The following is a 12,434-nucleotide window of genomic DNA, read 5'->3' on the forward strand; positions in this document are numbered from 1 at the left end:
TGGTTATTGTCTCCGCCGCCCCAACAACCGTCGCCGCTGCGATAGATGGTGCCCCGTGTGAGGGGCTGCGACAGGGTTTTATGGGACTTTTTATGTGGTTCACAGTCACCTCCATGTGTTGCTAAGTTATCGCTAGTGCCCAGGAGAAATGACTTCCAGGAAGTCTCCCATCACCACTGGGCATTCTCAGTGGCCTCCTGCCGCAAAGGCACAAGGTCAGAGTCTGCAGAGGGGGAAGCAAGGTTTGGGATATATGAAGCCAGAAGCAAGTCTGTGGAAAATCCACCCAGTTCTTACAGCTCATATCCATAAGAAACCTGACAGCAGTTTTCACACATGTGACAACAAGCCTAAAAATTTACCTGACTTTGCCAATAAAGAGTTGTAAAGCTGAAAGAAACTTTTATAAAATATAATAATGAAAAACAAATTTTGATGAATGAGGTATAAGGAAAAGTTAATTTTTTCCCTTCTCTCCATTAAACAATATTATGAAGTCACTGTTGAGCAGAGGTGATCAAAGAGTATGCAAACAAAACTTGTAGGAAACAAAGTGTTACGAGGGTGTTTCAGTTAATTAATAAAAATAATATGTTATTTAAGGAGCCCTGGCGGCCCAGTGGCTAAGCGCTCTGCTGTTAACCAAAAGATAGGCTGTTTGAACCCACCAGCTGTTTCTCAGGAGAAAAGACCTGGCAATCTGCACTTGTAAATATTACAGCCTAGGAAGCCCCATGAGCCCTACTCTTATAGGGTCACTATAAGTTGGAATAGACTCGACGGCACACAACAACAACGACAGTATGTTATTTGCCTGATTTTTATGTTTGTGTTTTTTCGGATTTGTAGTGGTCTTTTTTCTTATTCTAAAGAAATACTGTTTCTTTACTGTTCAATAGCCTCATATTCATTCAAAAGCTGGACAATGAATAAGGAAGACCAAAGAAGAATTGACGCTTTTGAATTGTGGTGTTGGCGAAGAATATTGAATATACCATGGACTGCCAGAAGAATGAACAAATTTGTCTTGGAAGAAGTACAACCAGAATGCTCCTCAGAAGCAAGGATGGTGAGACTATGTCTCACATACTTTGGGCATGTTATCAGGAGGGATCAGTCCCTGGAGAAGGGCATCATACTTGGTAAAGTAGAGGGTCATCGAAAAACAGGAAGATCCTAAACAAGATGGATTGACATAATGGCTGCGACAATGGGCTTAAGCATAACAACAATTGTGAGGATAGCGCAGGACCAGGCAGTGTTTCATTCTGTTGTACATAGGGTCGCTGTGAGTTGGAACTGACTTGACAGCACCAAACAACAACAACAACAAAGAAATACTCATTTTTATACCTAATTTTGTAAGGTGCATTTTTATTTTTACGAAGGCCTCCAAAAGTATGTAAGTTTCAGGTCCCACCATGCCTGGATACATTCCCTGGCAGGGCATCACTAAGGTAACAATTTAAAACCATCAGAAGTAAGTTGACCATGTAAGAACAGCTATGTGTTCTCCTTGTTGATGTCCCAAACAGCCATTACATATGAGAAAGACAGTTTAGCACAGAGAAGCTTTGGGTTCATAATGTAACAGAGGGCTAATGGTTAAAGGAAACATTCTCACTTGGAGACAAATAACATGCATTGCTTTGCAGGGTTTGGTAGTTGGGATCTCAAAAGGAAGGCAAAATCCAACGTCAAGTGAACTTTATCATTGGTTCTGGCAGGGTGGGGCTGGGGGTGGTCCCAATAAAAATGGGGAAGCAGGCCCCCTGCAAGGATGGATCTGAAATCAGAGACTTCCTCTGTCCTCAATTAGAGGAGGGGAAGACTCACATCTCTAGAACAAATCGCCCCACCCACCAGTCCAAGCCTTATAAGAAATAGGAATGTTTTTAATCCCGAGTCCACTTTGACGGCCCGTTTTCCCTGGGCTTTCATTTTGTTCCTTTCTTTTCAAGTTATTTTATGTTTGGGGAAATGAAACTTCAACAAAGTAATCAAATCGGCAACAACACACATCTGCAGGCTGGGAGGATAATGAGAGCATGTGGTGGTGCTGGATGGGAACTGGGATTTCAACAGGGTTTCCTTGGTTCTAGGGAGCCCTGGTGGCGAAGGGATTAAAGCGCTGGGCTGCTAACCAGTCGGCAGTTCGAACACACAGCCACTCTGTGGGAGAAAGATGTGGCAGTTTGCTTTCCTAAAGATTGTTGTTGTTGTTAGGTGCCATCGAGTCAGTTCCAACTCATAGTGACCCTATGTGCAACAAAATGAAACACTACCCAGTCCTGTGCCATCCTCATAATAGTTGCTATGCTTGAGCCCATTGTTGCAGCCACTGTGTCAATCCATCTCGTCAAGAGTCTTCCTCTTTTTCACTGACCCTCTACTTTACCAAGCGTGATGTCCTTCTCCAGGTACTGGTCCCTCCTGATAACATGTCCAAAGTACATGAAATGAAATCTCACCATCCTTGCTTCTAAGGAGCATTCTGGCTGTACTACTTCAAAAATTTGTTCATTCTTTTAGCAGTCCATGGTATATTCAACATGCTTCGCCAACACCACAATTCAAAGGCACCAATTCTTCTTTGGTCTTCCTTATTCATTGTCCAGCTTTTGCATGCATATGAGGTGACTGAAAACACAGTGGCTTGGATCAGGCACATCTTAGTCTTCAAGGTGACATCTTCGCTTTTTAACACTTTAAAGAGGTCTTTTGCAGCAGATTTGCCCAGTGCAATGTGTCTTTTCATTTCTTGACTCCTGCTTCCATGGGTGTTGATTGTGAATCCAAGTAAAATGAAGTCCTTGACAATGTCAGTCTTTTCTCCATTTATCATGATGTTGCTTATTTGTCCAGTTGTGAGGATTTTTGTTTTCTTTATGTTGAGGTGTAATCCATAAAGATTACAGCCTTGGAAATCCTATGGGGCAGTTCTACTCTGTCCTATAGAGTCACTGTGAGTTGGAATTGACTTGACAGCAGAGGGTTTGGTTTGGTCCTTGGTTCTGGCTATTGCTCTTCCTGAGCCACCAACAGGGATCCAGGAAGCTCTCCTCACCCTCTGTCTATATTTTTAACCCTTTCATGGATTATTTGGGGGGGAATTTTTTGGTGATGCTGTGTTTTTTCACTAATGGAATGGATGCTGAATCATTGTTTGTTGGTAGTTTTTTATTATTTGAAAAAACGAGGAGCCAATTGCAAGTGGGCCATATTGGTCCCATATTCCATGAAGCACATCACGCATGCAGGACATATTGGTCCCATGGCGCATCACACTTCCTTGTTACACTTCAGCCATAAAATATTTAACTCAACTTTCCAAAAATACACATGAAATACTAAATAAACATTGCACTTGCTGCACATAATTGTTTTCAGTTTGATTTAGAGAGGGCCATATTGGTACCATGTTCCAGGAAGTGCACCACACAAGCAGGCATATCAGTCCCATGGCCCAGGAAGTGCATCACAAACTGTTTTCACCCCAAAAAATAACTCACTTACTTGAATATTTCCAAATGCCAGTAACTGTACCTTCCCAATAACACAAAGGAAATCGAAAACATACTTGCAAACTTTATGTCACTGTACAGGAACCAAAAGACACAAAAGTTTCACACAATCACTCCTCTGGGAAGCATCCCCTCATACAAAGGGCTCTCAACACTCAAATGTGTGCAGACCAACCTCCCTCCTTCTTAGGCAGTTACACCAGTATCCACCACAACACCAGCACATACTAAAGTGGCTCAAATGTCTGCTAATAAAATATATATTCTCCAGGAGCAGAAAATATAACACTGGCATACATATCTCATGGTCCTTGAAAGAGTTTAATGTTCACTAGCCCTGGTGGTCACCATGCGTCTGTCAGTTTGTCATACTGTGGTGGATTCAGAAGAGGATGTGGAAGAAGGGATATCATTGCTGATGTCATATGGATCTTGGCTAAAAGCATAGCGTCTTAGGCTGGGTTCTCTAGAGAAGCAAAATCAGTAAAGTGTATAAATATATATATATAGAGAGAGAGATTATATCAAGGAAACAGCTCACGTGATTGTAGAGGCTAGAAAGTCCCAACTCCATGGATCAGGGTAGAGGCCTCTCCCAAGTCACACAGCTGCAGAAGCTGGCAAGCCCAAGATCGGCAGGTCGGAGAGCAGGGCTCCCACTCATAGGCTGTGCAGATTGACGAACCCCAGGTTCGGAAGATAAGCTGACAGCTCAAGTCCCAAGAATGGGAGATGAGATGACAGGAGGCAGCCGCAGGATCCAGAGAGAGCAAAAACCAGAACATCTGCTTATATACAGATACGGGCCACACCTCCAAGGAGACTCCTTTTCATCTGATTGGCTACTCACAGTATATTCAATCATGGGAGTGAGTACATTAAAACACTGAGAATCATGGCCCAGCCAAGTTGACACACAATCTTAACCATCACACATAGAATACGTGAAAGATGTTTACCTGTGTTTTATTGACTAGGCAAAGGCATTCGACTGTGTGGATCATGACAAATTACGGATAACATTGCAAAGAATGGGAATTCCAGAACACTTAACTGTGCTCATGCAGAATCTGTACATACAGCAAGAGACAGTCGTTTGAACAGAACAAGGGGTTACTACATAGCTTAAAATAAAAAAAGGTGTGTGTCAGGGTTGCACCCTTTCACCATATTTATTCAATCTGTATACTGAGCAAATAATATGAGTAGATGGACTATGCGAAGAAGAATGGGGCATCAGGATTGGAGGAAGACTTATTTACAACCTACAATATGCCGATGACACAACCTTGCTTGCTGAAAGTGAAGAGGACTTGAAGCACTTACTGATGAAGATCAAAGACTACAGCCTTAAGTACGGATTACACCTCAACATAAAGAAAACAAAAATCCTCACAACTGGACAAGTAAGCAACATCATGATAAATGGAGAAAAGATTGACATTATCAAGGATTTCATTTTACTTGGATCCACAATCAACACCCATGGAAGCAGCAGTCAGGAAATCAAAAGACACAGTGCATTGGGCAAATCTGCTGCCAAAGACCTCTTTAAAGTATTGAAAAGCAAAGATGTCACCTTAAAGACTATGGTGCACCTGACCCAAGCCATGGTATTTGCACTTGTATCATATGCATGCAAAAGCTGGACAATGAATAAGGAAGACCAAAGAAGAATTGATGTCTTTGAATTATGGTGTTGGTGAAGAATGTTGAATATACCATGGACTATCAGAAGAACGAAAAAATCTGTCTTGGAAGAAGTACAGCTAGAGTGCTTCTTGAAGGCGAGGATTGCGAGACTTCGTCTCACATACTTTGGACATGTTATCAGAAAGGACAAGTCCCTGGAGAAAAGCATCATACTTGGTAAAGTAGAGGGTCGGTGAAAAAGAGGAAGACCCTCGATGAGTTGGATTGAGAAAGTGGCTGCAACAACAACAGCAATTTTGAGGATGGGGCAGGACCGGGCAGTGTTTCATTCTGTTGTACATGGGGTCGCTATGAGTCAGAACCAACTCAACGGCACCTAACAATAACAACAACAAGCCCTAGTGGTGCAATGTTTAAGTACTTGGCTGTTAACTGAACGGTTGGCTGTTTGAACCCAACCAGCAGCTCCTGGTGATCTGCTCCAATAAAGATTACAGCCTAGGAGACCCTATGGGACCGTTCTACTCTGTCCTATAGGATCGCTATGAATTAGAGTCAACTCGACAGCAATGGGTTTGGTTTTTCTTCTGTTTGTTTGGTAGCAGTTCCAGACTATGGTGGAGGGAACATGAGTAGCTGGAGCTGGTAAACCCTGATTCAGGCCACCTTCTCTAGAATCACTGGGTACTTCTTAAAATGCAGATTTCCAGAGTCCACTCCAGAATTCACTAATCCGGATCTCTGGGGTGAGGCCCTAACACTGCACTTTTAACAAGGTGACCAATGAAACAGTCCCTGTGAAAAGCTTATAACAGTACCCAGCACATAGTAAATCTACAATAGATGTTTACTATTTGTTATAGATTGAATCATGTCCTCTAAAAATATGTGTTGGAATCCTAACCCCTATACCTGTGGATATAATCCCATTTGGGAGTACGGTTTTCTTCATTATGTTAATGAGGTCATAGAAGCCCTGGTGGCACAGTGGTTAAGAGCTCGGCTGCTAACCAAAAGGTCGGCAGTTTGAATCCACCAGCCGCTTCTTGGAAACCCTATGGGGCAGTTCTACTCTGGCCCATAGGGTCACTATGGGTTGGAATCGGCTCGACAACAATGGGTTTTTTGGTTTCATCAGTGTAGGATGTGTCCTAAACTTAATCAGTGCTGAGTGATATAAGGAGCAGCACAGACACAGAGGCAAACAAGCACAAATGGGAGAAAGATAGATGCCACGTGGAGATCACCAAGAAATTGAGAATCACCGGGTTACAGAAGCTGAGACAAGGATTTCCACCCCCAGGGCAGGCAGAGAGCCTTCTCCTAGAGCCGGTGCCCTGAATTTGGACCTCTAGCCTCCTAAATTGTGAGAAAATAAATTTCCATTCTCTTAAGATCACCCATTTATGCTATTTGCCCATTTATGTATTTCTACTGCAGCAGCACTAAAAAATGAAGACAATATTATTATTATTACTTTGGTCTGGGGTACACAGGCAGAAGCAGTGGTCTTGTGTGTTTCTGTGTTGTTTACCCTCCTTGGTGCATCCCTGCTTTACCCTGACCAGTCCCTCCAGCACTATGACCCTGCTGCCTCCATCCTGATCATGGCCAGGTACCCACACCACACAGGCTGCCACTGGGAACACCTCCCCAAGGCTACCTCCTACCTCAGGTATGCCCCTCTATGTTTTCAAATAAAAGCAAATGAAAAAGAAATACTTAAAAACGTTTTATACATTAAACTTAAAAGAACAGTTCAGCCAAGCCCAGGCTAGCCAGCATTGCTGACCTTTATCCTCCTCAACCCCATCCTTTCAGATTAATAAGAACCAGATCAGTGTGGAAGAGGGTATTCTACCAGGTAAGTTTTGCTACTAGGGGGCGGGCAGGCAGGTGTATGTGGGAGGACAAGGGGACACTGCCAGGTGCTTGCTCATCTGCTCAGCCTGGCAGCATTTCCAAAGAAGCCTTTTGATGGATGCTTAGCCCAGGGGTCCAGGAACAATACTCCTCCCCGTAGCAGGCTAACCAGCCCTGATGGCACAGTGGTTAAGCATTCAGCTGCTAACCAAAAGGTGGGCAGTTCAAATCCACCGGCTGATCCTTGGAAACCCCACGGGGCAGTTCTACCCTGTCCTATAGGGTAGCTATGAGTCGGAATCCACTGGAGGGCAAAGGGTTTGGTTTTCTTTTTTTCCCCTAGTTAGCAGGCTAACAGGATTGTGTAAGGCAGGGAAATACTGCCACCTGTTGATCATCCAGAAAGTTTGTTTTATCCCAAATAAATTTCCATTTACACCCACACACTATTAAAAGAACTCATCTAGCCTTTTACTAATGCTGACTACTTAGCCCTGGTGGCTCAGTGGCTAAGCCCTCAGCTGCTAACCAGAAGGCCGGCAGTTTGAATCCATCAGGTGCTCCTTGGAAACCCTGCGGGGCAGTTCTACTCTGTCCTATAGGTCACTATGAGTCAGAATCTGTTTTTTGTTTTTGTTTTTTAATCCTTAGACAATCCAGTATCTATATTTTTGTTCAGTGTGTCACTTGACACAAATATTGAGCCAAACAGACTTTAAAATTGCTGGAATGTCAGGTCTCTATTCTCAAGACACCTTTGAAGAACCACCAGTACCAGTCGCTACCAATTCTGACTCACGGTGACCCCATGTATGTCGTAGTAGAACTGTGCTCCATAGGGTTTTCAATGGCTGATTTTTTGGAACTAAACTGTTAGGCTTTTCTTCTGAGGTGCTTCTGGGTGGACTCGAACCTACCACCTTTTGGCTAGCAGTCAGTACCCATTTGCACCACCCAGGGACTCCTTTGACTAACCGGGTGCTTATTTTCTACACCTCCCCCCACCCCTACACAGGTTACTAGTTTGGCTGCTAACCAAAAGGTGGACAGTTTGAATCCACCAGCTGCTCCTTGGAAACCCTATGGGACAGTTCTATTCTGTCTTATAGTGTCGCTATGAGTCGGAATCAACTCGACGGGAATGGGTTTGGTTTTTGGTTTTACACACACATACACACACACACGAATGAAAGTCACGTAGGATCAAAAAAAAGTAAAGGAATCTTGAACTTAAGTCCAGAGTCCTGACTCTATCCTGGCATGACTACTAATTAGCTGTGGGGATGGGCAAGTCCCTGGCCTCTCAGGCCCTCTGCTTTCTCAAGTATAAAATGATGGAGAGATGGTGTGTATAGGGATGCATGGGTGGCTTCCGGTCCCAACACTGTATGGTTCTGGGTACCTAATAACACATAATGGGAAGACATTATGAGTGAATTTTCTGAACTCAGCGTAACATCAAAAATTATATTGCAAATGCTCTATTTTAAGTAAATTTATAGAAGACTTCTCTTTAACGCTTCCCCAAGGTACCATTACCACACGGCAAACCTTAGTTCAGCGTGGAGAGAAGAAGTACATCATGTATGAGGGAGACTAGGAACACGGCCGCGCATCCACACCCCTCCACGCTTACTGGAGTGGTTTTCCTCTCACCCTTTCAAGTAGAGAGAGGGGGACGCGCAACCCAGGCCTGGCTGCTCCTTCATCTAGGAACTCAGATCCTTCCGACAAAGCCCAGGAGCACGGGTCATGAGGACTCCCCAGAGCGATCGGCACATAGACCCATACGTATGCGCTCACGACCTTTGACTGGTAGCAAACAGGATCCGCCCTCCTGTCTGGACCCCTGTGTACCTGGCCCTGGAGGTCTGAGGGTTTACAGCACCAGTTAGGACTCTTCCTCACACCTGGCAAAACAGAGGCTTTCAAAGTTGGACTGTCAGCCCCAGAAATAGAAGAACCATGGAGGTTTGGAGGTACATTTACAGTCCTGATTTGTTACATGGTAAAGTAAAAATATAACTTACAAATTTTCTAAAATTAGAAAGCCAATTGTAAATTATCATAATAAAAAAAGAATCTTAAACTCTAAAATTTTCAAAATAATCCTACCCCCGTTAAACACATCGGTTATTTTTAAATTGTATTTACTTGTTTCACCTAATTCATTCTCAGAAGCGCTGTCTCAGAATTGGGCTTAGTTATTCTCTGCCTCCAATTCCAGTGGTTACCGTCCTGTCAGAAGGATTTGTCAGCTACGCCTACTGACAGCAAATCTCTTCTCTCAGTTAAAGCCCACAAGTGATAACTTGTGAATCAGAGGCATATTCTCTCTGAAGGAGTCTCTTTTTCCTGGTTTCTGCCTTGTCTCTCCAAGCCCCTACCAAGCTCCTCCTGCAACCCCCAAAAACAGTGGTGTGCTGGTAAATGTTGAACAGGCAGTTTGGGGGCCAGGAAGCCCTGCTGTGCAGCATTTGATCATTGCCATGGTGTAAATACTCCTACCATGGCCAATTTTAAGTTTCCACTGTGAGGTCACTCAGTGCAGAGGTGGGAAGAGATGTACACCATTGGTGAACACCAGCCCCAGCACCCCCAGCAAGGTGACCTCACATTCAAAACTGATGGTTCTAAAAGGCACACACACTTTTCCTACATTTTTTCATACAACCATAAAATGTTATTCATAATGTAACACTTATTATAAGGTGCCCTGGTGACACATGGTTAAGCACTAGGCTGTCAGCTGAAAGGTTGGCAGTTTGAACCCACCCAGTGACTCCATGGGAGAAAGACATGGCCATCTGCTCTCGCAAAGATTAGAACACAAAACCAAAGCCCTTACCGTCGAGTCGATTATGACTCATAGTGACCCTATAGGACATAGTGGAACTGCCCCATAGGGTATCCAAGGCTGTACTTTTTACAGAAGCACACTGCTACATCTTTTTCCCTTGGAGAGGCTGTTTGATTTGAAAAGCCAACCTTTTGGTTAGCAGCGAGGTCTTAACCACTGGGCCACCAGGGCTCCTTCCGTAAAGATTACAGCCTAGAAAACCCTGTGAGGGCAGTTCTACTCTGTCACACGTGGTCTTTATGAATTGGAATTGACTTCAGGGCACCTTACAACAACAACAATATTATTTTAATAATCTGCAACAAAGTTTTCTTTTCACACACACACCCCTTCACTGCTCTGAGAAAGCCCGGAGAGTTGCTGTGCTGTTCAGCTGCCTGTGGTAAACAACAGCATGGGAGAGAGGAGAATCATGGATTTCACACGCAAAGTCAGCAAAGCAAGACAAGGAGAAACATTTGGAAGGAGGACTAGACCCAAGTAAATATGATATGTGAAGATAAGGCTGCGAAAAGAGGTGGAAGTGACGGCATATCTCAAACGGAAATCAGCAAGGCCCAGCCCCTGTAGAAAAAGCAAGCTTAAATAAGGTGACGCATAAATAGTACCACAATAAGTAGCTGTTGTGTGAGACCCTAATGTGACCGGTGAGAGTCCACCACTTCAGGAAAACAAAATATGGAGAAGCTGAAGAAGAGTCCCAAGGAATTCAAGGACAATGAAAATCAAGATTCTTCAGATCCAACTAAGTGGTAACCTACAGCAGACGGGGCACTTGGCTCAAGTCTTTCACAGGCCGTTGAAGCCTGTTAAGACAGAACTGCCTCAGAAAAAAAGTGTGTTTGCACTGCCTGTTCAGTTTCCTCCTTCCATCCTAATCCTCTCTCTTCCTCTCTCCATTTTCCCAGCTCTTGGCTGCCTTTCAACTAATCCCTACATCCGAGAGTACTGGCCAATCAGCTTAAACTAATAATTCTCTTCAAAGATCAATTTGAATTTTATTAATGGATTCATAGAGACAGAAAAGCCTTCAAGAAATCAGCAGTCAGTGCAGGCCACTGTGGACAGGAGGCTGTTCTGCCTCCCTGGTAGGCCACGCCTGGATGGCAAATACTAGTCCTGAAAAGGACAGGCCGTGGCAACCAGAAACGGAAGCCAAACACCTTGGTGTTCATATAGAGGGTGATAACTTTCTCCTGGAGTCCCTGGGTGGTACAAGTAACACTCAGCTGCTAACCGAAAAGTTGGAGGTTCAAATCCACTCAGGCTTGCTTTGGAAGAAAGACCTGGTGATCTATTTGTGAAAGATCACAGCCATCGAAAACCCTATGAGGTGCAGTTTTACTCTGACATGCATGCGGTCTTCATGAGTTAGAATCGACTCTACAGTAACTGGTTAACCTTCTCCTGAGGACACAGTAGAAGTAAATGGGCTTACATTTCAGCATAAACTATGATCATTGATATAAGGAAGGAACTACAGATGACCATAAATGACTTACCACACTGGAATGGATTGCCCTCTCATTGTTTGCCTGACATAGTGATTTTCCTTTTGTTCGTGCTGCAGTTTTTATAAGTTTGCTTTTAGAATTATCTTTTAAACTGTTACATAGTGTAAGCCACCATAAGACATCATAAGAAAAATTGGGAATTGACAGTAGTTTTTTCATCTTTGGACAAAGCAAATTAATCACAACTGATGTGATTAAACAGAAGCTTCTCCAGCAACACGACTATTAAATGACCTCTATCCAGCTGTTTATGAGTTCCAAATAGTTTTTATTTGCTCGTTTGTTCACTCATTTTTTTTTCAAATTTATTCCCTTATCCCCATTTCCCCCTTCCATTCTGCTCCTATCACCTCCATGTAGACAAACATTCCAATATTTTTCATGTGTGTGTTTTGGCTTGTCTGTATTCATATAAAAATTTCTGTTGTTGTTTTGTATACTTGTATTTTAATTTACTTATGTAAATGAATAGAAAATTTCAAAGGGCAGCTCAAGAAGACAAAATAAAGTGTTATATGATAAAGTATAATGACATGTGCAAAGAGCTGGAGATAGAAAACCAAAAGGGAAGAACACGCTAGGCATTCCTCAAGCTGGAAGAACCGAAGAGAAAATTCAAGCCTCAAGTTGTAATAGTGAAGGATTCTATGGGGAAAATATTAAACGATGCAGGAATAATCAAAAGAAGATGGAAAGAATACACAGAGTCGTTATACCAAAAGAATTGGTTGACCTTCAATCATTTCAAGGGGTAGCATATGATCAGGAACCAGTGGTACTGAAGGAAGAAGTCCAAGCCGCACTGAAGGCATTGGCGAAAAACAAGGCTCCAGGAATTGATGGAATATCAGTTGAGATGATTCAACAAAACGGATGCAGGGCTCGAAGTGCTCATTTGTCTATACCAAGAAATTTGGAAGACAGCTACCTGGCCAACCGACTGGAAGAGATCCATATTTATGCCTATTCCCAAGAAAGGTGATCCAACCGAATGTGTAAATTATCAAACAATATCATTAA

Source organism: Trichechus manatus, unplaced genomic scaffold, assembly GCF_000243295.1.
Source record: "Trichechus manatus latirostris isolate Lorelei unplaced genomic scaffold, TriManLat1.0 scaffold00017, whole genome shotgun sequence".
In the NCBI taxonomy this organism is placed as follows: domain Eukaryota; kingdom Metazoa; phylum Chordata; class Mammalia; order Sirenia; family Trichechidae; genus Trichechus; species Trichechus manatus.